At 39.9% G+C, this 24,483-nt stretch overlaps 1 protein-coding gene across 12 annotated transcripts in view; it reads left to right on the top strand.

Moving 5' to 3' along the window:
• PPP2R3A (protein phosphatase 2 regulatory subunit B''alpha) overlaps positions 1-24,483 on the top strand; it is a 190,041-nt gene that overhangs the window by 57,882 nt on the left and 107,676 nt on the right. The window lies entirely within an intron of this gene.

Raw genomic sequence — 24,483 nt, 5'->3', positions numbered from 1 at the left:
TTTGGAAATGCAGTGCTCACTTACCCTCTGCATTATTCTCACTGGGAACTGTTCCTATTTGGCCATCTTGGATCCGCCTTTGCTGTTTTCATTATTTAAGAGTAAAAAAAAAATGTTAACACAGAACAAGCCATTAAACAATGAAAAAAAAAACAAGTTAGAGAGAAAGGTTATGAAATCTTAGTATTAACTAATTAGCTTATAACCTATTCGTTCTCATAAAGCCTATTTACAGGGATATTTTCAAGAAAGTCTGTGATTCCAAGTTGTTGCCCCTTTTATTTATTTATTTTTAATTTTTTTTTTTTTTTATTAATTTTTTATTGGATTATAGGTTTTGGGGTACATGAGCAGAGCATGCAAGACAGTTGCGTAGGTACACACATGGGAGTGTGCTTTGCTTTTCTTCTCCCCTTCACCCACATTTGGCATTTCTCCCCAGGCTATCCCTCCCCACCTCCCCCTCCCACTGGCCCTCCCCTTTTCCCCCCAATAGACCCCAGTGTTTAGTACTCCCCTTTCTGTGTCCATGTGTTCTCATTTTTCATCACCCACCTATGAGTGAGAATATGCGGTGTTTCATTTTCTGTTCTTGTGTCAGTTTGCTGAGGATGATGTTTTCCAGATTCATCCATGTCCCTACAAACGACACGAACTCATCATTTCTGATTGCTGCATAATATTCCATGGTGTATATGTGCCACATTTTTCCAATCCAGTCTATTATCAATGGGCATTTGGGTTGATTCCAGGTCTTTGCTATTGTAAACAGTGCTGCAATGAACATTCGTGTACATGTGTCCTTATAGTAGAACGATTTATAGTCTTTTGGATATATAGCCAGTAATGGGATTGCTGGGTCAAATGGAATTTCTATTTCTAAGGCCTTGAGGAATCGCCACACTGTCTTCCACAATGGTTGAACTAATTTACACTCCCACCAACAGTGTAAAAGTGTTCCTTTTTCTCCACATCCTCTCCAGCATCTGTTGTCTCCAGATTTTTTAATGATCGCCATTCTAACTGGCGTGAGATGGTATCTCAATGTGGTTTTGATTTGCATCTCTCTGATGACCAGTGACGATGAGCATTTTTTCATATGATTGTTGGCCTCATATATGTCTTCTTTCATAAAGTATCTGTTCATATCCTTTGCCCACTTTTGAATGGGCTTGTTTGTTTTTTTCCTGTAAATCTGCTTGAGTTGTTTGTAAATTCTGGATATCAGCCCTGTGTCAGATGGGTAGGCTGCGAAAATTTTTTCCCATTCTGTTGGTTGCCGATCCACTCTAGTGACTGTTTCTTTTGCCGTGCAGAAGCTGTGGAGTTTGATTAGGTCCCATTTGTCTATTTTGGCTTTTGTTGCCAATGCTCTTGGTGTTTTGTTCATGAAGTCCTTGCCTACTCCTATGTCCTGGATAGTTTTGCCTAGATTTCCTTCTAGGGTTTTTATGGTGCCAGGTCTTATGTTTAAGTCTTTAATCCATCTGGAGTTAATTTTAGTGTAAGGTGTCAGGAAGGGGTCCAGTTTCTGCTTTCTGCACGTGGCTAGCCAGTTTTCCCAACACCATTTGTTAAACATGGAATCCTTGCCCCATTGCTTGTTTTTGTCAGGTTTATCAAAGATTGTATAGTTGTATGTATGTTGTGTTGCCTCCGGTGCCTCTGTTTTGTTCCATTGGTCTATATCTCTGTTTTGGTACCAGTACCATGCTGTTTTGATTACTGTAGCCTTGTAGTATAGTTTGAAATCCGGTAGTGTGATGCCCCCTGCTGTGTTCTTTTTGCTTAGAATTGACTTGGCAATGCGGGCTCTCTTTTGGTTCCATATGAAGTTCATGGTGGTTTTTTCCAGTTCTGTGAAGAAAGTCAATGGTAGCTTGATGGGGATAGCGTTGATTCTGTAAATTACTTTGGGCAGTATAGCCATTTTCACGATATTAATTCTTCCTAACCATGAACATGGAATGTTTCTCCATCTGTTTGTGTCCTCTCTGATTTCGTTGAGCAGTGGTTTGTAGTTCTCCTTGAAGAGGTCCCTTACGTTCCTTGTGAGTTGTATTCCAAGGTATTTTATTCTTTTTGTAGCAATTGCGAATGGCAGTTCGCTCTTGATTTGGCTTTCTTTAAGTCTGTTATTGGTGTAGACGAATGCTTGTGATTTTTGCACATTGATTTTATATCCTGAGACTTTGCTGAAGTTGTTTATCAGTTTCAGGAGTTTTGGGGCTGAGGCGATGGGGTCTCCTAGGTATACTATCATGTCGTCTGCAAATAGAGACAATTTGGCTTCCACCTTTCCTATTTGAATACCCTTTATTTCTTTTTCTTGCCTGATTGCTCTGGCTAGAACTTCCAGTACTATATTGAATAGGAGTGGTGAGAGAGGGCATCCTTGTCTAGTACCAGATTTCAAAGGGAATGCTTCCAGTTTTTGCCCATTCAGTATGATATTGGCTGTTGGTTTGTCATAAATAGCTTTTATTACTTTGAGATACGTTCCATCGATACCGAGTTTATTGAGGGTTTTTAGCATAAAGGGCTGTTGAATTTTGTCAAATGCCTTCTCTGCCTCAATTGAGATAATCATGTGGTTTTTGTTTTTGGTTCTGTTTATGTGGTGAATTACGTTGATAGACTTGCGTATGTTGAACCAGCCTTGCATCCCTGGGATGAATCCTACTTGATCATGATGAATAAGTTTTTTGATTTGCTGTTGCAATCGGCTTGCCAATATTTTATTGAAGATTTTTGCATCTATGTTCATCATGGATATTGGCCTGAAGTTTTCTTTTCTTGTTGGGTCTCTGCCGGGTTTTGGTATCAGGATGATGTTGGTCTCATAAAATGATTTGGGAAGTATTCCCTCTTTTTGGATTGTTTGAAATAGTTTTAGAAGGAATGGTACCAGCTCCTCCTTGTGTGTCTGGTAGAATTCGGCTGTGAACCCATCTGGACCTGGGCTTTTTTTGTGAGGTAGGCTCTTAATTGCTGCCTCAACTTCAGACCTTGTTATTGCTCTATTCATAGTTTCAGCTTCCTCCTGGTTTAGGCTTGGGAGGACACAGGAGTCCAGGAATTTATCCATTTCTTCCAGGTTTACTAGTTTATGTGCATAGAGTTGTTTGTAATATTCTCTGATGATGGTTTGAATTTCTGTGGAATCTGTGGTGATTTCCCCTTTATCATTTTTTATTGCATCTATTTGGTTGTTCTCTCTTTTATTTTTAATCAATCTGGCTAGTGGTCTGTCTATTTTGTTGATCTTTTCAAAAAACCAGCTCTTGGATTTATTGATTTTTTGAAGGGTTTTTCGTGTCTCAATCTCCTTCAGCTCAGCTCTGATCTTAGTAATTTCTTGTCTTCTGCTGGGTTTTGAGTTTTTTTGATCTTGCTCCTCTAGCTCTTTCAATTTTGACGATAGGGTGTCAAGTTTGGATCTCTCCATTCTCCTCATATGGGCACTTATTGCTATATACTTTCCTCTAGAGACTGCTTTAAATGTGTCCCAGAGGTTCTGGCACGTTGTGTCTTCGTTCTCATTGGTTTCGAAGAACTTCTTTATTTCTGCCTTCATTTCGTTGTTTACCCAGTCAACATTCAAGAGCCAGTTGTTCAGTTTCCATGAAGCTGTGCGGTTCTGGGTCGGTTTCTGAATTCTGAGTTCTAACTTGATTGCACTATGGTCTGAGAGGCTGTTTGTTATGATTTCAGTTGTTTTGCATTTGTTGAGCAGTGCTTTACTTCCAATTATGTGGTCAATTTTAGAGTAGGTGTGATGTGGTGCTGAGAAGAATGTGTATTCTGTGGATTTGGGGTGGAGAGTTCTGTAAATGTCCACCAGGTTTGCTTGCTCCAGGTCTGAGTTCAAGCCCTGGGTATCCTTGTTGATTTTCTGTCTGGTTGATCTGTCTAGTATTGACAGTGGAGTGTTAAAGTCTCCCACTATTATTGTGTGGGAGTCTAAGTCCTTCTGTAAGTCATTAAGAACTTGCCTTATGTATCTGGGTGCTCCTGTGTTGGGTCCATATATGATTAGGATCGTTAGCTCTTCTTGTTGTATTGATCCTTTTACCATTATGTAATGGCCTTCTTTGTCTCTTTTGATCTTTGTTGCTTTAAAGTCTATTTTATCAGAGATGAGAATTGCAACTCCTGCTTTTTTTTGCTTTCCATTAGCTTGGTAAATCTTCCTCCATCCCTTTATTTTGAGCCTTTGTGTATCCTTGCATGTGAGATGGGTTTCCTGGATACAGCACACTGATGGGTTTTGGATTTTTATCCAATTTGCCAGTCTGTGTCTTTTGATTGGTGCATTTAGTCCATTTACATTTAGGGTTAATATTGTTATGTGTGAATTTGATACTGCCATTTTGATTCTAAGTGGCTGTTTTGCCTGTTAGTTGTTGTAGATTCTTCATTATGTTGAAGCTCTTTAGCATTCAGTGTGATTTTGGAATGGCTGGTACTGATTGATCCTTTCTATGTGTAGTGCCTCTTTTAGGAGCTCTTGTAAAGCAGGCCTGGTGGTGACAAAATGAGTACTTGCTTGTTCGCAAAGGATTTTATTCTTCCTTCACTTCTGAAGCTCAGTTTGGCTGGATATGAAATTCTGGGTTGAAAGTTCTTTTCTTTAAGAATGTTGAATATTGGCCCCCACTCTCTTCTGGCTTGTAGAGTTTCTGCCGAGAGATCTGCTGTGAGTCTGATGGGCTTCCCTTTGTGGGTGACCCGACCTTTCTCTCTGGCTGCCCTTAGTATTCTCTCCTTTATTTCAACCCTGTTGAATCTGACGATTATATGCCTTGGGGTTGCTCTTCTTGCGGAATATCTTTGTGGTGTTCTCTGTATTTCCTGCAATTGAGTGTTGGCTTGTCTTGCTAGGTGGGGGAAATTTTCCTGGATGATGTCCTGAAGAGTATTTTCCAGCTGGGATTCATTCTCTTCGTCCCCTTCTGGTACACCTATCAAACGTAGGTTAGGTCTTTTCACATAGTCCCACATTTCTTGGAGACTTTGTTCATTCCTTTTTGCGCTTTTTTCTCTGATCTTGGTTTCTCATTTTATTTCATTGAGTTGGTCTTCGACTTCAGATATTCTTTCTTCTGCTTGGTCAATTCGGCTATTGAAACTTGCGTTTGCTTCGCGAAGTTCTCGTATTGTGTTTTTCAGCTCCTTTAATTCATTCATATTCCTCTCTAAGGTATCCATTCTTGTTATCATTTCCTTGAATCTTTTTTCAAATCTTTTTTCAAGGTTCTTAGTTTCTTTGCATTGATTTAATACATGATCTTTTAGCTCACAAAAGTTTCTCATTATCCATCTTCTGAAGTCTAATTCCGTCATTTCGTCACAGTCATTCTCCGTCCAGCTTTGTTCCCTTGCTGGTGAGGAGTTTTGGTCCTTTCTAGGAGGCGATGTGTTCTGGTTTCGGGTGTTTTCCTCCTTTTTGCGCTGGTTTCTTCCCATCTTTGTGGATTTGTCCGCTGGTCGTCTGCGTAGTTGCTGACTTTTCGTTTGGGTCTCTGAGTGGACACCCAGAATGTTGATGATGAAGTATTTCTGTTGCTTGGTTTTCCTTCTACCAGTCTAGCCCCTTCTCTGTACGACTGTTGAGGTCCGCTCCAGACCCTGCTTGTCGGGGTTGCACCTCTAGTAGCCGTGGCACAGCGAGGGATGCTACCAGTTTCTTTTTCTGCTCTCTTTGTCCCAGGATGATGCCTGCCTAATGACAGTCTTTTGGATATAGAGGGGTCAGGGAGCTGCTTGAGGAGATAGTTTGTACTTTATAGGGGTTTAATTGCTGAGCTGTGCACTCTGTTGTTCATTCAGGGCTGTTAGGCTGCTATGTTTGATTCTGCTGCAACACAGCTCATTAAACAACCCTTTTTTTTTTCTCAAATGCTCTGTGTTGAGGGGTTTGGGCTTTATTTTTGGATGTCCGATCAGGTGTCCTGCCCAGCTCGAAGGCAGACTAGCCACTGTTTGGCTGCCGAGGCTCCGCCCTGCTGTTGTGTGATTCACGCTGTTCCTGCAGGCTCTGCTGTGGTCTCCGCCACGCCCTGCGGCGGAGTCTCTTCATTGTAGCGTGTTGCCTCAGCAATGGCAGGCTGCGTCAGCAGTGGGCGTGTATCTCAGTAGGGACGGGTTGCCTCGGCAACGGCTGGCTGCGTCAGCAGTGGGCGTGTATCTCAGTTGGGGCGGGTTGCCTGGGCAACGGCTGGCTGCCTCAGCAGTGGGCGTGTATATCAGTTGGGGCAGGTTGCCTCCGTAGTGGTGGACGCCCCTCCCCCACAGAGCGTCTCGGACCGTCTGCCCGGGATAGTTTGAGATCGCGGTTTTGCTCGTCCCACTGGGTATCCCAAATGATCTGTCCCTGCAATCCCCTGGGCTGGGCTACTGTGCAAGTCTCGTTCAGTCTCAAGTCCAGCCCTCTCAAGTCTCAGGTTGCCGGTTCAACAAGGCACCCAGACAAGCGCGCCCTGTGGGGATTGCTGGGTAGGGCCGGCCGCCGCCGCCCCGGCTGCCGGCTTCGCCAGGCAGACCTACTGCCTGGCGTCCCGTGTCTTTTTATACTTGGGAGTTTCCCCGTTCTGTGGGCAACACAGATCAGTCTGGAAATGCAGCACTGACTCACCGTTTGCGGATTCAACGCGGGCTCCAATCCTGGGTTGTTCTCACAGCGCCACTTGAGTCCCCTCCTATTTTTAATTTTTTTATTTCAGTAAGTTTTGGAGGAAACAAGTGGTGTTTGGTTACATGGATAAGTTCTCTAGTGCTGATTTCTGAAATTCCTGAGCAGTTGTACGCTGTGCCCATTGTATAGTTTTTTATCCCTCACCCTCTTCCCACCCTACCTCCCAGGTCTCCAAAGTCCATTCTGTCATTCTTATGCCTTTGCATGCTCATAGCTTAGTTCCAACTTATAAGTAAGAACATACGAGTTTGGTTTTCTATTCCTGAGTTACTTCACTTAGAATAATGGTCTCCAGTTCCATCCAGGTTGCTGTGAATGCCATTATTTAATTCCTTTTTATGGCTGAGTAGTATTCAATGGTGTGTGTGTGTGTGTGTGTCTGTGTGTGTGTCTGTGTGTGTGCATGTGTGTGTGTATCAAATTTTGTTAACCCACTCATTGATTGATGGGCATTTGAGCTGGTTCCATATTTTTGCAATTCTGAATTGTGCTGCTATAAACATACATGTGCCAAGTATCTTTTTTGTATAATGACTTCTTTTCCTCTGGGTAGATACCCAGTAGTGGGATTGCTGGATCAAATGATAGATCTACTTTCAGTTCTTTAACGAATTTTTATATTGTTTTCCAGAGTGATTGTATTAGTTAGATTCTCACCAGCAGCATAAAAGTGTTCCCTTTTTACCACATCCATGCCAATATCTACTATTTTTTTATTTTTAAAATTATGACCATTCTTGCAGGAGTAAGGTGGTATTGCGTTGTGGTTTTGATTTGCATTTCCCTGATCATTAGTGATGTTGAGCATTTTTTTCATATGTTTATTGGCCATTTGGACATCTTCTTTTAAGACTTGTCTTATTCATGTTCTTAGCCCACTTTTTGATGGGGTTTTCTTTTTCTTCCTGAGTTGTAGTTCTGTGTCAATTCTGGATATTAGTCCTTTGTCAGATGTATAGTTTACGAAGAGTTTTCTCCCATGCTGTGGGTTGTCTGTTTACTCTGTTGATTATTTCTTTTGCTGTGCAAAAGGTTTTTTGTTTATTTAAGTCCTGTCTATTTATCTCTGTTTCTGTTGCATTTGTTTTGGGTCCTTGGTCATGAAGTCTTCACCTAATCCAGTGTCTAGGGGTTTTTCCGATGTTATCTTCTAGAGTTTTAATGGTTTCAGGTCTTAGATTTAAGTCTTGGATCCATCTTGATTTGATTTTTGTATAGGCTGAAAAATGAGGATTCAGTTTTATTCTTCTACCTGTGGTTTGCCAATTATTCCAGCACAATTTGTTGAATATGGTGTCCTTTCCCCACTTTATGTTTTTATTTGCTTTGTCAAAGAACAGTTGGCTATAAGTATTTGGCTTTATTTCTGGGTTCTTTATTCTGTTCCATTTGTCTCTGTGCCTATTTTGGAGACTGTAGCCTTATAGTATAGTTTGAAATCAGGGAATGTGATGCCTCCAGATTTGCTCTTTTGCTTGGTCTTGCTTTGGCTATGTGGGCTCTTTTTTGATTCCATATAAATTTCAGGATTGTTTTTTCTAGTTTTGTGAAGAATTGTGGTATTTTGATGGGAATTGCATTGAATTTCTAGATTGCTTTTGGCAGAATAGTCATTTTCACTATATTGATCCTACCCATCCATGAGCATAGATGACACAATTATTTGTTTATGTCATCTATGATTTCTTTCAGCAGTGTTTTCTGATATTCCTTGCAGAGGTCTTTCACCTCCTTGGTTAGGTATATTCCTAAGTATTTTTTTTTCTTGCAGCTGTTGTAAAAGGAGTTGAGTTCTTAATTTGATTCTCAGCTTGGTCATGGTTAGTGTATAGCAGTGCCACTGATTTGTACACTTTGATTTTGTATCCTGAAACTTTACTGAATTTGTTTATCAGATCTAGGAGCTTTTGGATGAGTCTGTAGGGTTTTTCAGTTACATGATCATATCATCAGCAAACAGCGACAGTTTGACTTCCTCTTTACCGATTTGGATGCCCTTTATTTCTTTCTCTTGTCTGATTGCTCTGACCAGGACTTCCAGTACTATGTTGAATAGAAGTGATGAAAGTGGACATCCTTGTCTTGTTCCACTTCTCACGGGGAGTGCTTTCAACGTTTTACCCATTCAGTATAATGTTGGATGTGGTTTTGTCATAGATGGCTTTTATTACCTTAAGGTATGTCCCTCCTATGCTGATTTTGCTGAGGTTTTCATCATAAAGGGATGCTGGATTTTGTCAAATGCTTTTTCTGCATCTCTTGAGACAATCATGTGATTTTTGTTTTTAATTCTGTTTATGTGGTGTATTACATTTATTTACTTGTGTATATTAAACCATCCCTGTATCCCTGGTATGAAACCCACTTGATCATGGTGGCTTATCTTTTTGGTAGGCTGTTGGATTCAGTTAGCATCTGTGTTTATCAGAGATGTTGGTCTGTAGTTTTCTTTTTTTATTATTTTCTTTCCTGGTTTTGATATTAGGATGATACTGACTTCATAGAATCATTTAGGAAGGATTCCCTCTTTCTTCTTTGAATGTATGATAGAATTCAACTGTGAATCCATCTGGTCCTGGACTTTTTTGTTGTTGGCAATTTTTTTTATTACCATTTCACTCTACTTGTTATTCATCTATACAGTTTCTTTTTTTTTTTTTTCTAGTTTAATCAAGGAGGGTTGTATATTTCCAGAAATTTATCCATCTCTTCTAGGTTTTCCAGTTTGTGTGTGTAAAAGTATTCATAGTAGCCTTGAACAATCTTTTGTATTTCTGTGGCATCAGTTGTATTTTCTCCTGTTTATTTCTAATAGAACTTTTTTGGATCCTCTTTCTTCTTTTCTCAGTTAATCTCACTAGTAGTCTATCAATTTTATCTTTTCAAAGAACCAGCTTTTTGTTTCATTTATCTTTTGTAGTTTGTTGTTGTTGTTGTTGTTTGAATTTCATTTAGCTCTGCTCTGATCTTTGTTATTTCTTTTCTTTTGCTAGGTTTGGGTTTGGTTTGTTCTTGCTTTTCCGGTTCCTTGAGGTATGACCTTAGATTGTCTATTTTCACTCTTTCAGATGTTTTGATGCAGGCATTTAAAGCCATGAACGTTCCTTTCAGCACCACTTTTGCTGTATCCCAGAGGTTTTGATAGGTTTTGTCACTATTGTTCAGTTCAAATAATTTTTTTAATTTCCATCTTGATTTCATTGTTAACAACAATCATTTGGGAGCAAATTATTTAATTTCCATGTATTTGCATGGTTTTGAGGGTTCCTTTTGGAGTCGATTTCCAATTTTATTCCACTTTGGTCTGAGACAGTACTTGATATAATTTCAGTTTTCTTAAATTTATTGAGACTTATCTTGTGGCCTATCATATGGTGTGCCTTGGAGAATGTTCTATGTGCTGATGAATGGAATGTATATTCTGCAGTTGTTGGGGAATATCCTGTAAATATATGTTGAATCTATTTGTTCTAGGGTATAGTTTAAGTCCATTGTTTCTTTGTTGACCTCCTGACATGATTATCTGTCTGGTTAGTGCATTCAGTGGAGTATTGAGGTCCCTCACTATTATTGTGTTGTGCTATATGTCTCCTTTTTTAGGTTTAGTAGTAACTGTTTTATAAATTTGGGAGCTTCTGTGTTAGCTGTATATATATTTAGGATTGTGACATTTTCTACTAGTCCTTTTATCATGTAATGTCCCTCTTTGTCTTTTTTTTTTTTTTTTTATTGGATTATAGGTTTTGGGGTACATGAGCAGAGCATGCAAGACAGTTGCATAGGTACACACATGGCAGTGTGCTTTGCTTTTCTTCTCCCCTTCACCCACATTTGGCATTTCTCCCCAGGCTATCCCTCCCCACCTCCCCCTCCCACTGGCCCTCCCCTTTTCCCCCCAATAGACCCCACTGTTTAGTACTCCCCTTTCTGTGTCCATGTGTTCTCATTTTTCATCACCCACCTATGAGTGAGAATATGCGGTGTTTCATTTTCTGTTCTTGTGTCAGTTTGCTGAGGATGTTGTTTTCCAGATTCATCCATGTCCCTACAAACGACACGAACTCATCATTTCTGATTGCTGCATAATATTCCATGGTGTATATGTGCCACATTTTTCCAATCCAGTCTATTATCAATGGGCATTTGGGTTGATTCCAGGTCTTTGCTATTGTAAACAGTGCTGCAATGAACATTCGTGTACATGTGTCCTTATAGTAGAACGATTTATAGTCTTTTGGATATATACCCAGTAATGGGATTGCTGGGTCAAATGGAATTTCTATTTCTAAGGCCTTGAGGAATCACCACACTGCCTTCCACAATGGTTGAACTAATTTACACTCCCACCAACAGTGTAAAAGTGTTCCTTTTTCTCCACATCCTCTCCAGCATCTGTTGTCTCCAGATTTTTTAATGATCGCCATTCTAACTGGCGTGAGATGGTATCTCAATGTGGTTTTGATTTGCATCTCTCTGATGACCAGTGACGATGAGCATTTTTTCATATGATTGTTGGCCTCATATATGTCTTCTTTCGTATCCTTTGCCCACTTTTGAATGGGCTTTTTTGTTTTTTTCCTGTAAATCTGTTTGAGTTCTTTGTAAATTCTGGATATCAGCCCTTTGTCAGATGGGTAGACTGCAAAAATTTTTTCCCATTCTGTTGGTTGCCAATCCACTCTAGTGACTGTTTCTTTTGCCGTGCAGAAGCTGTGGAGTTTGATTAGGTCCCATTTGTCTATTTTGGCTTTTGTTGCCAATGCTTTTGGTGTTTTGTTCATGAAGTCCTTGCCTACTCCTATGTCCTGGATGGTTTTGCCTAGATTTCCTTCTAGGGTTTTTATGGTGCCAGGTCTTATGTTTAAGTCTTTAATCCATCTGGAGTTAATTTTGGTGTAAGGTGTCAGGAAGGGGTCCAGTTTCTGCTTTCTGCACATGGCTAGCCAGTTTTCCCAACACCATTTGTTAAACATGGAATCCTTTCCCCATTGCTTGTTTTTGTCGGGTTTATCAAAGATTGTATACTTGTATGTATGTTATGTTGCCTCCGGTGCCTCTGTTTTGTTCCATTGGTCTATATCTCTGTTTGCCATGCTGTTTTGATTACTGTAGCCTTGTAGTATAGTTTGAAATCCAGTAGTGTGATGCCCCCTGCTGTGTTCTTTTTGCTTAGAATTGACTTGGCTATGCGGGCTCTCTTTTGGTTCCATATGAAGTTCATGGTGGTTTTTTCCAGTTCTGTGAAGAAAGTCAATGGTAGCTTGATGGGGATAGCATTGATTCTGTAAATTACTTTGGGCTGTATAGCCATTTTCACGATGTTAATTCTTCCTAACCATGAACATGGAATGTTTCTCCATCTGTTTGTGTCCTCTCTGATTTCGTTGAGCAGTGGTTTGTAGTTCTCCTTGAAGAGGTCCCTTACGTTCCTTGTGAGTTGTATTCCAAGGTATTTTATTCTTTTTGTAGCAATTGCGAATGGCAGTTCGCTCTTGATTTGGCTTTCTTTAAGTCTGTTATTGGTGTAGACAAATGCTTGTGATTTTTGCACATTGATTTTATATCCTGAGACTTTGCTGAAGTTGCTTACCAGTTTCAGGAGTTTTTGGGCTGAGACAATGGGGTCTTCTAGATATACTATCATGTCGTCTGCAAATAGAGACAATTTGGCTTCCACCTTTCCTATTTGAATACCCTTTATTTCTTTTTCTTGCCTGATTGCTCTGGCTAGAACTTCCAGTACTATATTGAATAGGAGTGGTGAGAGAGGGTATCCTTGTCTAGTGCCAGATTTTAAAGGGAATGCTTCCAGTTTTTGCCCATTCAGTATGATATTGGCTGTTGGTTTGTCATAAATAGCTTTTATTACTTTGAGATACGTTCCATCGATACCGAGTTTATTGAGGGTTTTTAGCATAAAGGGCTGTTGAATTTTGTCAAATGCCTTCTCTGCCTCAATTGAGATAATCATGTGGTTTTTGTTTTTGGTTCTGTTTATGTGGTGAATTACGTTGATAGACTTGCGTATGTTGAACCAGCCTTGCATCCCTGGGATGAATCCTACTTGATCATGATGAATAAGTTTTTTGATTTGCTGTTGCAATCGGCTTGCCAATATTTTATTGAAGATTTTTGCATCTATGTTCATCATGGATATTGGCCTGAAGTTTTCTTTTCTCGTTGGGTCTCTGCCGGGTTTTGGTATCAGGATGTTGTATTTATGATGTTGGTCTCATAAAATGATTTGGGAAGGATTCCCTCTTTTTGGATTGTTTGAAATAGTTTTAGAAGGAATGGTACCAGCTCCTCCTTGTGTGTCTGGTAGAATTCGGCTGTGAACCCGTCTGGACCTGGGCTTTTCTTGTGTGGTAGGCTCTTAATTGCTGCCTCTACTTCAGACCTTGTTATTGGTCTATTCATAGTTTCAGCTTCCTCCTGGTTTAGGCTTGGGAGGACACAGGAGTCCAGGAATTTATCCATTTCTTCCAGGTTTACTAGTTTATGCGCATAGAGTTGTTTGTAATATTCTCTGATGATGGTTTGAATTTCTGTGGAATCTGTGGTGATTTCCCCTCTATCATTTTTTATTGCATCTATTTGGTTGTTCTCTCTTTTATTTTTAATCAATCTGGCTAGTGGTCTGTCTATTTTGTTGATCTTTTCAAAAAACCAGCTCTTGGATTTATTGATTTTTTGAAGGGTTTTTCGTGTCTCAATCTCCTTCAGGTCGGCTCTGATCTTAGTTATTTCTTGTCTTCTGCTGGGTTTTGAGTTTTTTTGATCTTGCTCCTCTAGCTCTTTCAATTTTGACGATAGGGTGTCAATTTTGGATCTCTCCATTCTCCTCATATGGGCACTTATTGCTATATACTTTCCTCTAGAGACTGCTTTAAATGTGTCCCAGAGGTTCTGGCACGTTGTGTCTTCGTTCTCATTGGTTTCGAAGAACTTCTTTATTTCTGCCTTCATTTCGTTGTTTACCCAGTTAACATTCAAGAGCCAGTTGTTCAGTTTCCATGAAGCTGTGCAGTTCTGGGTCGGTTTCTGAATTCAGAGTTCTAACTTGATTGCACTATGGTCTGAGAGGCTGTTTGTTATGGTTTCAGTTGTTTTGCATTTGTTGAGCAGTGCTTTACTTCCAATTATGTGGTCAATTTTAGAGTAGGTGTGATGTGGTGCTGAGAAGAATGTGTATTCTGTGGATTTGGGGTGGAGAGTTCTGTAAATGTCTATCAGGTTTGCTTGCTCCAGGTCTGAGTTCAAGCCCTGGATATCCTTGTTGATTTTCTGTCTGGTTGATCTGTCTAGTATTGACAGTGGAGTGTTAAAGTCTCCCACTATTATTGTGTGGGAGTCTAAGTCCTTTTGTAAGTCATTAAGAACTTGCCTTATGTATCTGGGTGCTCCTGCATTGGGTCCATATGTGTTTAGGATCGTTAGCTCTTCTTGTTGTATTGATCCTTTTACCATTATGTAATGGCCTTCTTTGTCTCTTTTGATCTTTGTTGCTTTAAAGTCTATTTTATCAGAGATGAGAATTGCAACTCCTGCTTTTTTTGCTTTCCATTAGCTTGGTAAATCTTCCTCCATCCCTTTATTTTGAGCCTTTGTGTATCCTTGCATGTGAGATGGGTTTCCTGGATACAGCACACTGATGGGTTTTGGATTTTTATCCAATTTGCCAGTCTGTGTCTTTTGATTGGTGCATTTAGTCCATTTACATTTAGGGTTAATATTGTTATGTGTGAATTTGATACTGCCATTTTGATGCTAAGTGGCTGTTTTGCCTGTTAGTTGTTGTAGATTCTTCATTATGTTGAAGCTCTTTAGCATTCAGTGTGATTTTGGAATGGCTGGTACTGGTTGATCCTTTCTATGTGTAGTGCCTCTTTTAGGAGCTCTTGTAAAGCAGGCCTGGTGGTGACAAAATCTCTGAGTACTTGCTTGTTCGCAAAGGATTTTATTCTTCCTTCACTTCTGAAGCTCAGTTTGGCTGGATATGAAATTCTGGGTTGAAAGTTCTTTTCTTTAAGGATGTTGAATATTGGCCCCCACTCTCTTCTGGCTTGTAGTGTTTCTGCTGAGAGATCTGCTGTGAGTCTGCTGGGCTTCCCTTTATGGGTGACCCGACCTTTCTCTCTGGCTGCCCTTAGTATTCTCTCCTTTATTTCAACCCTGTTGAATCTGACGATTATGTGCCTTGGGGTTGCTCTTCTTGCGGAATATCTTTGTGGTGTTCTCTGTATTTCCTGCAATTGAGTGTTGGCCTGTCTTGCTAGGTGGGGGAAATTTTCCTGGATGATGTCCTGAAGAGTATTTTCCAGCTTGGATTCATTCTCTTCGTCCCCTTCTGGTACACCTATCAAATGTAGGTTAGGTCTTTTCACATAGTCCCACATTTCTTGGAGACTTTGTTCATTCCTTTTTGCGCTTTTTTCTCTGATCTTGGTTTCTCGTTTTATTTCATTGAGTTGGTCTTCGACTTCAGATATTCTTTCTTCTGCTTGGTCAATTCGGCTATTGAAACTTGTGCATGTTTCGCGAAGTTCTCGTATTGTGTTTTTCAGCTCCTTTAATTCATTCATATTCCTCTCTAAGGTATCCATTCTTGTTATCATTTCCTCGAATCTTTTTTCAAATCTTTTTTCAAGGTTCTTAGTTTCTTTGCATTGATTTAATACATGATCTTTTAGCTCACAAAAGTTTCTCATTATCCATCTTCTGAAGTCTAATTCCGTCATTTCGTCACAGTCATTCTCCGTCCAGCTTTGTTCCCTTGCTGGTGAGGAGTTTTGGTCCTTTCTAGGAGGCGAGGTGTTCTGGTTTCGGGTGTTTTCCTCCTTTTTGCGCTGGTTTCTTCCCATCTTTGTGGATTTGTCCGCTGGTCGTCTGCGTAGTTGCTGACTTTTCGGTTGTGTCTCTGAGTGGACACCCGGAATGTTGATGATGAAGTATTTCTGTTGCTTGGTTTTCCTTCTACCAGTCTAGCCCCTTTGCTGTACGACTGCTGAGGTCTGCTCCAGACCCTGCTTGTCTGGGGTGCACCTCTAGCAGCTGTGGCACAGCGAGGGATGCTACCAGTTTCTTTTTCTGCTATCTTTGTCCCAGGATGATGCCTGCCTAATGTCAGTCTTTTGGATATAGAGGGGTCAGGGAGCTGCTTGAGGAGACAGTTTGTACTTTATACAGGCTTAATTGCTGAGCTGTGCGCTCTGTTGTTCATTCAGGGCTGTTAGGCTGCTATGTTTGATTCTGCTGCAACAGAGCTCATTAAAAAACCCTTTTTTTTTTTTTCTCTCAAATGCTCTGTGTTGAGGGGTTTGGGCTTTATTTTTGGATGTTCGATGATGTGTCCTGCCCAGCTAGAAGGCAGACTAGCCACTGTTTGGCTGCCGAGGCTCCGCCCTGCTGTTGTGTGATTCACCCTGTTCCTGCAGGCTCTGCTGTGGTCTCCGCCACACCCTGCGGCGGAGTCTCTTCGTTGTAGCGTGTTGCCTCAGCAATGGCAGGCTGCGTCAGCAGTGGGCGTGTATCTCAGTAGGGACGGGTTGCCTCGGCAATGGCTGGCTGCGTCAGCAGTGGGCGTGTATCTCAGTTGGGGTGGGTTGCCTCAGCAACGGCTGGCTGCGTCAGCAGTGGGCGTGTATCTCAGTTGGGGCGGGTTGCCTCGGCAACGGCTGGCTGCATCAGCAGTGGGCGTGTATCTCAGTTGGGGCGGGTTGCCTCGGTAGTGGTGGACGCCCCTCCCCCACAGAGCGTCTCGGACCGTCTGTTCAGGATAGTTTGAAATCGCGGTTTTGTTCGTTCCACTGGGTATCCCAAACGATCTGTCCCTGCAATCCCCTGGGCTGGGCTACTGTCCAAGTCTCATTCAGTCTCAAGTCCAGCCCTCTCAAGTCTCAGGTTGCCGGTTCAACAGGGCACCCGGACAAGTGCGCCCTGTGGGGATTGCTGGGTAGGGCCGGCCGCTGCCGCCCCGGCTGCCTGGCGTCCCGTGTCTTTTTATACTTGGGAGTTTCCCCGTTCTGTGGGCAACAAAGATCAGTCTGTAAATGCAGCTCTGACTCACCGTTTGCGGATTCAATGCGAGCTACAATCCTGGGTTGTTCTCACAGCGCCATCTTGAGTCCTCCCAATCCCTCTTTGTCTTTTTTTAACTGTTTTTGCTTTAAAGTTTGTTTTGTCTGATATAAGAATATCTACTCTTGTTCCTTTTGGTGTCCTTTTACATGGAATATCTTTTCCACCCCTTTACCTTAAGTTTATGTGAGTCCTTATGCGTTAGGTGAGTCTCTTAATGACAGCAGATACTTGGATGGTAAATTCTTACCCATTCTGCCATTCTGCATCTTTTAAGTGGAGCATTTTAGGCCATTTACATTCAACATTAGTATTGTGATATGAGGTAGTACTATCCTATTCATCATACTAGTTGTTGCATGAATACCTTGGGGTTTTTTTTTTCATTGTGTTATTATTTTATATGCCCTGTGAAGGGTATGCTTTAAGGTTTTATTTTGATATGTTTTGAGGTTTTGTTTCAAGATTTAGAGCTCCTTTTAGCAGTTCTTGTAATGCTGGCTTTGTAGTGGTGAATTCTCTCAGCATTGGTTTGTCTGAAAAAGACTTTATCTTTCCTTCATTTTGGAAGCTTAGTTTCGTTGGATACAAAACTATTGGTTGATAATTGTTTTCTTTAAGGAGGCTAAAGATATGACCCCGTTGCCTTCCAGCTTATAGGGTTTCTTTTGAGAAATATGCTGTTAATCTGAGCGGTTTCCTTTATAAGTTACTTGATGATTTTGCCTCACAGCTCTCAAGGTTTTTTTCCTTCATGTTGACTTTAGATAACCTGATGACTATGTGCCTAGGAGATGATCTTTTTGCAATGAATTTCCCAGATGAATTGGATAGCTAGATCTCTAGCAACACCGGGGAAGTTTTCCTTGATTATTCCTTCTGTTATTACCTTTTTAAACTACTCAGCCTGTTAGAAATACAATGTGAGAAGACTTTTTACAAACAGAGATATAATTCACGTAGTATACAATCAATCCACCCTCTTAAGTACACAATTCAGTCTTTTTTTGTATATTTGCAAGATTGTATAACCATTAGCACTAATTCTAGAACATTTCATCACCCCAAAAAGAAACATGTATTAGTTTGCCATGTCTCCCTTTCCCTAGCCTTTGGGAATGATAATATACCTTCTATCTCTATAGATTTGCCTATTCTGGACATTTTGTATAAATCGTTTTAACTGATTTCTTTCACTTAGTATAATGTTTTCAAGTGTCACCCTATTGTAGCATGAATCAGTACTTCATTCCTTTCCTTTCCTTTTCTTTTCTTTTTCTTTCTTTTTTTTTTTTCTTTTTTTGAGACAGAGTCTGGCTTTGTCACCCAGGCTGGAGTACAGTGGCATAGTCTCAGCTCACTGTTACCTCTGCCTCCCAGGTTCAAGTGATTTTTGTGCCTCAGCCTCCCAAGTAGCTGGAATTACCAGGCATGTGCCACCAAGCCCAGGTAATTTTTGTATTTTTGGTGGAGATGGGGTTTCACCATGTTGGCCAGGCTGGTCTTGAACTCCTGGCCTCAAGTGATCTGCCTCTCTCAGCCCCAGAAAATGTTGGGATTTCAGGCATGAGTCACCACACCCAGCCTACTTTTATGGTTAAATAATATTTCATTGTTTGGAACACCGTATTTTGTTTATCATTTCCTCAACATTTGGGTTGTTTCCATTTTTTGGCTATTATGAATAATGTAGCTATGAACATTTGTATATAAGTTTTTGCATGGACAAAGACAGGCTGTTAGCATATTTAGATTTTTCCAAACAGCCATCTGGCTTTTGTTAATCAGAAGCACCCTCATGATGTACCAGAACATACGCTTTGATACCTAACTTTTTTTTTCTGTAGCATCTTCTGAGCAAAATGCTTTGGTGTCACTTCAGAGTGACTCTGTCTTTGGTGTCACTTCAGAGTGACTCTACTTGGTGTCGCTTCAGAGTGACTATGCTGTCTTTGTGGACCTGCTTCTAACACTCACCTCAATACAAGTCCTCACTTAGCTGAGCTGATTTCCCAGCCTCTCTGTGCTATGTGTTTCTGTCACTCAGAGTTTTATAGCTTTGCTGCCTGCATTATCCCAGCTGCCCTTGCTAACTCTAAGGCCTTAGCTGATGCTATCATCTCAGTCTCCATAACCACATTCACCCAAGGCTGTTGAATGACTTTATACATGTTTATATATAAAATAAAGGCCTAGTCCAGGCGGAGTGGCTCACACCTGTAATCCCAGCAATTTGAGAGGCCGAGGTGGGCAGATTATTTGAGCCCAGGAGTTCAGGACCAGCCTGGACAACATGCAAAATCCTGTCTCTACTAAAAATACACAAACTAGCCATGCACCTGTAGTCCCAGCCACTCAGGAGGCTGATGTGGGAGAATCGCTTGAGCCAGGGAGGCAGATGTTGCAGTGAGCCAAGATCATGCTACTGCACTCAAGCCTGGACAGCAGGGCAAGACCCTGTTTCAAAAAAATAAAGGGCTAGACTTATTTTGGTACAACACATTGCATATGTAATACTGTTTTTTTTAACAGTTATACGCAAATCAGAATAAGATACTTCTTCAGGCAAATGTTCAAAATTATTTTCTTTATCCTGTGTAATTAACCCATTTTTTCTTAAAACATTCCATGTAGCTGATTTCCCCCAGAAAGGAAAAAATAATATTATAAGTCACTACTATCTTCATTTTTCAAAGGGGGAAGGGCAAGGAATAATAAGAGGGTTCAGAAAGTTCTAAGAAATCTATCCTAAATTTCAAACTAAGCCTAACAGATTGAATTCTATAAATGCAGAATGTGTTGTGTCTCACAGTTTTATTCTCCTCTGTCTCCTACCCAATCTCACCTTCCTTCAAGGTAGAGGCTCATTTTAAACTTATTCCTCAGTTTTATAGTTCCTTTTAATATAGGGTAAGGGAGCATCTTTGCTCGCTTGGGATATTAGAGGCTATCCTAAAAAAGAAAAAAATTATTTAGTTTTTAGGGTCATAATGGAGAGGCCAACTTCTCTTCCATATAACTGCCAGAGGGAACCTGTAAAACTCATACCCAGCAACCTACCTGGTTATTTTTGAGAAAGACTGTCCCCCTTGCCCAAGCATGCTTGTTCTGGAGAAAGATATATATATGGAATAGTAAGGCAGGAAAGGAACCCCAGACCAAGACAGCTGGATCTCAAATTAACAGGTGATATGAGATTGAGACCATCCTGGTCAACATGGTGAAACCCCGTCTCTACTAAAAATTCAAAAAAATTAGCTGGGCATGGTGGCACATGCCTATAATCCCAGCTACTCAGGAGGCTGAGGCAGGAGAATTGCCAGAACCCAGGAGGCAGAGGTTGCAGTGAGCCAAGATGGTGCCATTGCACTCCAGCTTGGGTAACAAGAGCGAAACTCGTCTCAAAAAAAAAAGAAAAATGAGTGATGTGTCCCAGTCACCCCCATAGCAGAGAGCACCAGTCTCTTGCCTACTCAAGCTCTCTTATATTGTTGTCATCCTGAAGACTCAGACTGAGCACATGGTTCAGATGGGACTGCCTGTGTCTTCAGACAGGCAAAGTTCATGAGTCATCTGCAGGCCAAGAAGAGATGCAGGTAGCTATGCAGGAAGTGCCTACTAGTAGTAATCAGCTGCTATCTTGTTAGGATGGGCGTAATTATATGCTGCAGAGAGCAGGAGAAAATATATTTTGGTTTATTCCAGAAAGACATTTGGAAAACTTTTACAGTGGCTTTTTCCACTGTAACTGTGCATAGGTCCTAATTTTCCATGTGCTCTAACTGAATTTATAAACTATGTGTTTATGATTCTCTATTTTTTTCTCATTCTGGTTAGTTCCTCCCGGAGAAACCTGTCACCGCAAAACAGCTTTTCTCTTACAATTCCCAGCCCCATTGATTGTACTTTCCCTTGTGATCAAAGCAGAGAGAGAAGAGAGTAGATCATAGATCATACATTTCTCTGTAGTGAAATTCCCCTATATTTGATCTTTTCCTAGAAAAGAAGAGGTCACTCTAAAAACCATGCTCTTGGGTGGTGCTATATTCCAGTTGTAATGAACTTCTTGAAACTAACTCATGTTCTCAAATCCTTTCAAAAACCAAGCATATATATTAATGCTTCCATTCAAACACAAGTAAATAAGTAAAAAGCAAATAAGCCAACTTCATGATAGTCTTCCTCTGTCAATAACTCATTGCCATAGCCCACTTCTTTTCAAAGCCTTCACGGGTCCTGGTCTTTTTGTCTCTCTGAATTTTTTGGAAAACATTTTGATGTATCAAAATTTACAGGTAATTTCCTCATCAAAAAACATGAAGTAATATTTTCTTGCTTAAGAATTTAACACCAGGGCAGGCTTTTAACCTCTGTTCTGGCTTTGAAACTTAGCAGATTTATAGGAAGTAAAGAAAATCAAAGTATTTCTTGTCCTTTGCTCCAAACCAACATTGTACTAGAAAGTGCAGTAAGAAAAAGAAGAGGCTGCATCTTTATCGTCTCTACAGCTTCATACCCAGCAAGTGTCTGGCATATAATAAGTGATTATAAAAATATTTGTAGAGTACTTGAATGACTATAAAATTAACCTTGCTCTCAAGAGTTTAGACACTACTGGAAAATAATGATCACGTTACAAAATATTATGGTAGAAGCTCTTTTACCTGAACATAATTGAGTTTGATAGTAGGGAATCATAAACTATATATGTGTGTACTATAAAATGTGTATACTAAATATTTTAACTCAGGCAGTAATTTATTCTGATGTCTTTTGATATAGGGTCAAAGCCTTTTCTCTGAGAATGAGTCTCATACATAATTAAAGTTCTGTGGCATCTTCCTTTGATAAATCACACTCATTGTATGTTTGTTAATCTGTTTTACAGTTTTAGTTTCTTTAAAGTAGAGAGAACATAGTAGTAAAGCACTTTGAATGTAGACACCTTCTAGACTTCAGTGATTTTTCTCTTTCATCCCACCCTTACCTAATTTTACAGTAAAATCTTTTTAGTAGTTTACTTTTACTAAAACTTAGGATTTTTTTTTTAATTTTAGAATAACTCTTCTTTTCTGCACTCCTGTTCTTTCATGTAATTGAATTGAATAATTACTGTGAAAAGCACAATCAGCATAAACAGACTGGGGACAAATGCAGCTGATTCTTAGTAAGCACGCAACCCGACTACAGTAGGTAAGAAATATGAGAGTGTAAGAGAAACTATTAGCCACGAATCCATGTGTGATGGGCATTAGTTGCTCTGTTTCATAGGCGAAAGGGAGAGCATTGACTGATTAAGATATTAAGTGGAGGTCATTTGAGAGAGGTTATATAGTATTTCACCAAGTGCTATATTCATAAAGTTAAGAATTACAATAAGAGGACTTCAATAATCAGGAAGTCTTCATGAAATAGTTAGAGTTGGATCTTGAAAGATTATTACAATGTATAATTTGAGGAAAGGGAGGATTCTCTGGGAAGGAATAAACCTACCAACCTAAAGCTATAGGTTGCTGTTGGGAAGGAGAGGAAATATAACTTAAGGTATGGTTTAATTGAAGAAGCACTGAATTGTAAGTCTAAAGGCCTAGTTTCATTCCTACAAATCTTTTTGACATTTTATTTAGGAGCTAAATAATGAGGGAGAAAAAGAGTATTCTAGTCAGGAGTGTAAGGAAAAAATATAGGAAAGCTACCCAGCTCAAAGAATTAAAATGGAAGCCCAGTGAGAAAGAAAATTGAGAAAACAAGGAAAGGCTTAGGATGAAGAATTAGACTAGTGGTTTTCAGTTGTAATCCTCTTTTTTTTTTTTTTTTGGAGATGGAGTTTCGCTCTTGTTACCCAGGCTGGAGTGCAATGGCGCGATCTCATCTCACTGCAACCTCCACCTCCTGGGTTCAAGCAATTCTCCTGCCTCAGCCTCCCGAGTAGCGGGAGGCACGCGCCACCCGCCCAGCTAATTTTCGTATTTTTAGTAGAGACAGAGTTTCACCTTGTTTGACCAGGATGGTCTCGATCTCTTGACCTCGTGATCCACCTGTCTTGGCCTCCCAAAGTGCTGGGATTACAGGCGTGAGCCACCGTGCCCAGCCTGTAATCCTCTTTTAATCATAGTACATATCAAAAGCTTTCAGATAAAATGTGATGTGAACAGAAGACTCTACCATTTAAAAGAAATTTTTTAAAACAGCTTTAGATGTATAAGCCTATTATATATATTATAAAGAGTTGTCAGAATGTCTTGAAAAGAAATTAGTAGAAAAAAGCAGACTTAAATTTTTAGGAAACAGTAGAAAATGAAAGAATTTAATTCCCACTAAATTAGACAAAGGTTCAGTAAAAGACGGTTATAAGCTGTTTTTTTGTTTTGATAATATTTGATGTATATTTTGTAGACATAGAAAATAAATACTGATTGAATGATGTGGTTGATTGAAAATAAATATTGAAATCTAAATATTAAATATGAGAGAAAACAGTTCTATCAATGGGTTCTGAATCTAGTTAGAAAATATTTGGGGAAAAAAGTATGGTTGCATATGTACAGACTTTTTTTCTTGTCATTATTTTCTAAACAATAGAGTATAACAGCTATTTACATAGGACTTGTATTCGATATTACAGGTAATCTAGAGATGCTTTAAAGTATATGGGAGAATGTAAATAGATTGTATGCAAATATTACACATTTTATTTGGTTTTAGTTTTGGTTTTGTTTCGAGGAGTTTCGATTTTTGTTCCCTAGGCTGGAGTGCAGTGGCCCAGTCTCGCTCACTGCAACCTCCACATCCTGGATTCAAGCAATTCTCTTATCTCAGCCTCTCAGGTAGGTAGGATTACAAGCACCTACCACCACGCCTGGCTAATTTTTGTATTTTTAGTAGAGACAGGGTTTCACCATGTTGGGCAGGCTGGTTTCGAACTCCTGACCTCAGGTGATCCACCTCCCGAAGTGCTGGGATTACAGGTATGAGCCACCCTGCCTGGCCATATTACACATTTTGTATAAGAGACTTGAGCAGCTGTGGATTTTGGTCAGTGGGGGTCCTGAAACCAATCCCCCACAGATACCAAAGGATGACTGTACTTTAGGATTAACTTACAAATTACTGTATGAGGCAGATATTTAATGTATGCTAAAATAATGGAGTATTTCTTAAATCTTAACTGATTTCTTTAAAGCGTCTCAAAGGAAGAAGTCTTAAAATTCAGTATGTACCATGTCATTGCTGTTTGATCATCTTTTCTATCCTTTTTTTAGCCAAATTTCACTTGTTTATATGTAAAAAGCTTCTTTTCTGTGGCATTCAACTGCTCTACTTTCTTAACCAATACTTCTGAGAACAGATTTTCATGTGTGTTCATAATCAGTTCAAGAAAATATGTTTGATAACTTAACATTTTAGTTTGATAACTAAAATATGTTTGATAATTTAGTTTAACTATGTTTAAACTAAGATTTAAAGAAAAGATTTTAAATCTGAGAACAATAGATCTCTGTAAATACCCATTTGAGGATGAAAGTTTCTGTTTTCCTCTTATTTTGACTGAAGAGATTTGGAGAGTTTGGGATATTTACTTCCTTTCAAGTAAGAAATGAAAGACTATTATTAAAATAATAGTTTTAAATTCAAAGTTCAGCTGCCTATTCTTTTTTGATAAAATATTACAGAGAAAAAGCCAAAAATGTTCTACATACTCTTTG

This window comes from Callithrix jacchus, chromosome 17 (genome assembly GCF_049354715.1).
Source record: "Callithrix jacchus isolate 240 chromosome 17, calJac240_pri, whole genome shotgun sequence".
In the NCBI taxonomy this organism is placed as follows: Eukaryota; Metazoa; Chordata; class Mammalia; order Primates; family Cebidae; genus Callithrix; species Callithrix jacchus.
Note: the sequence above shows the minus strand (reverse complement) of the source record. Positions and strands in the feature narration are given on the sequence as shown.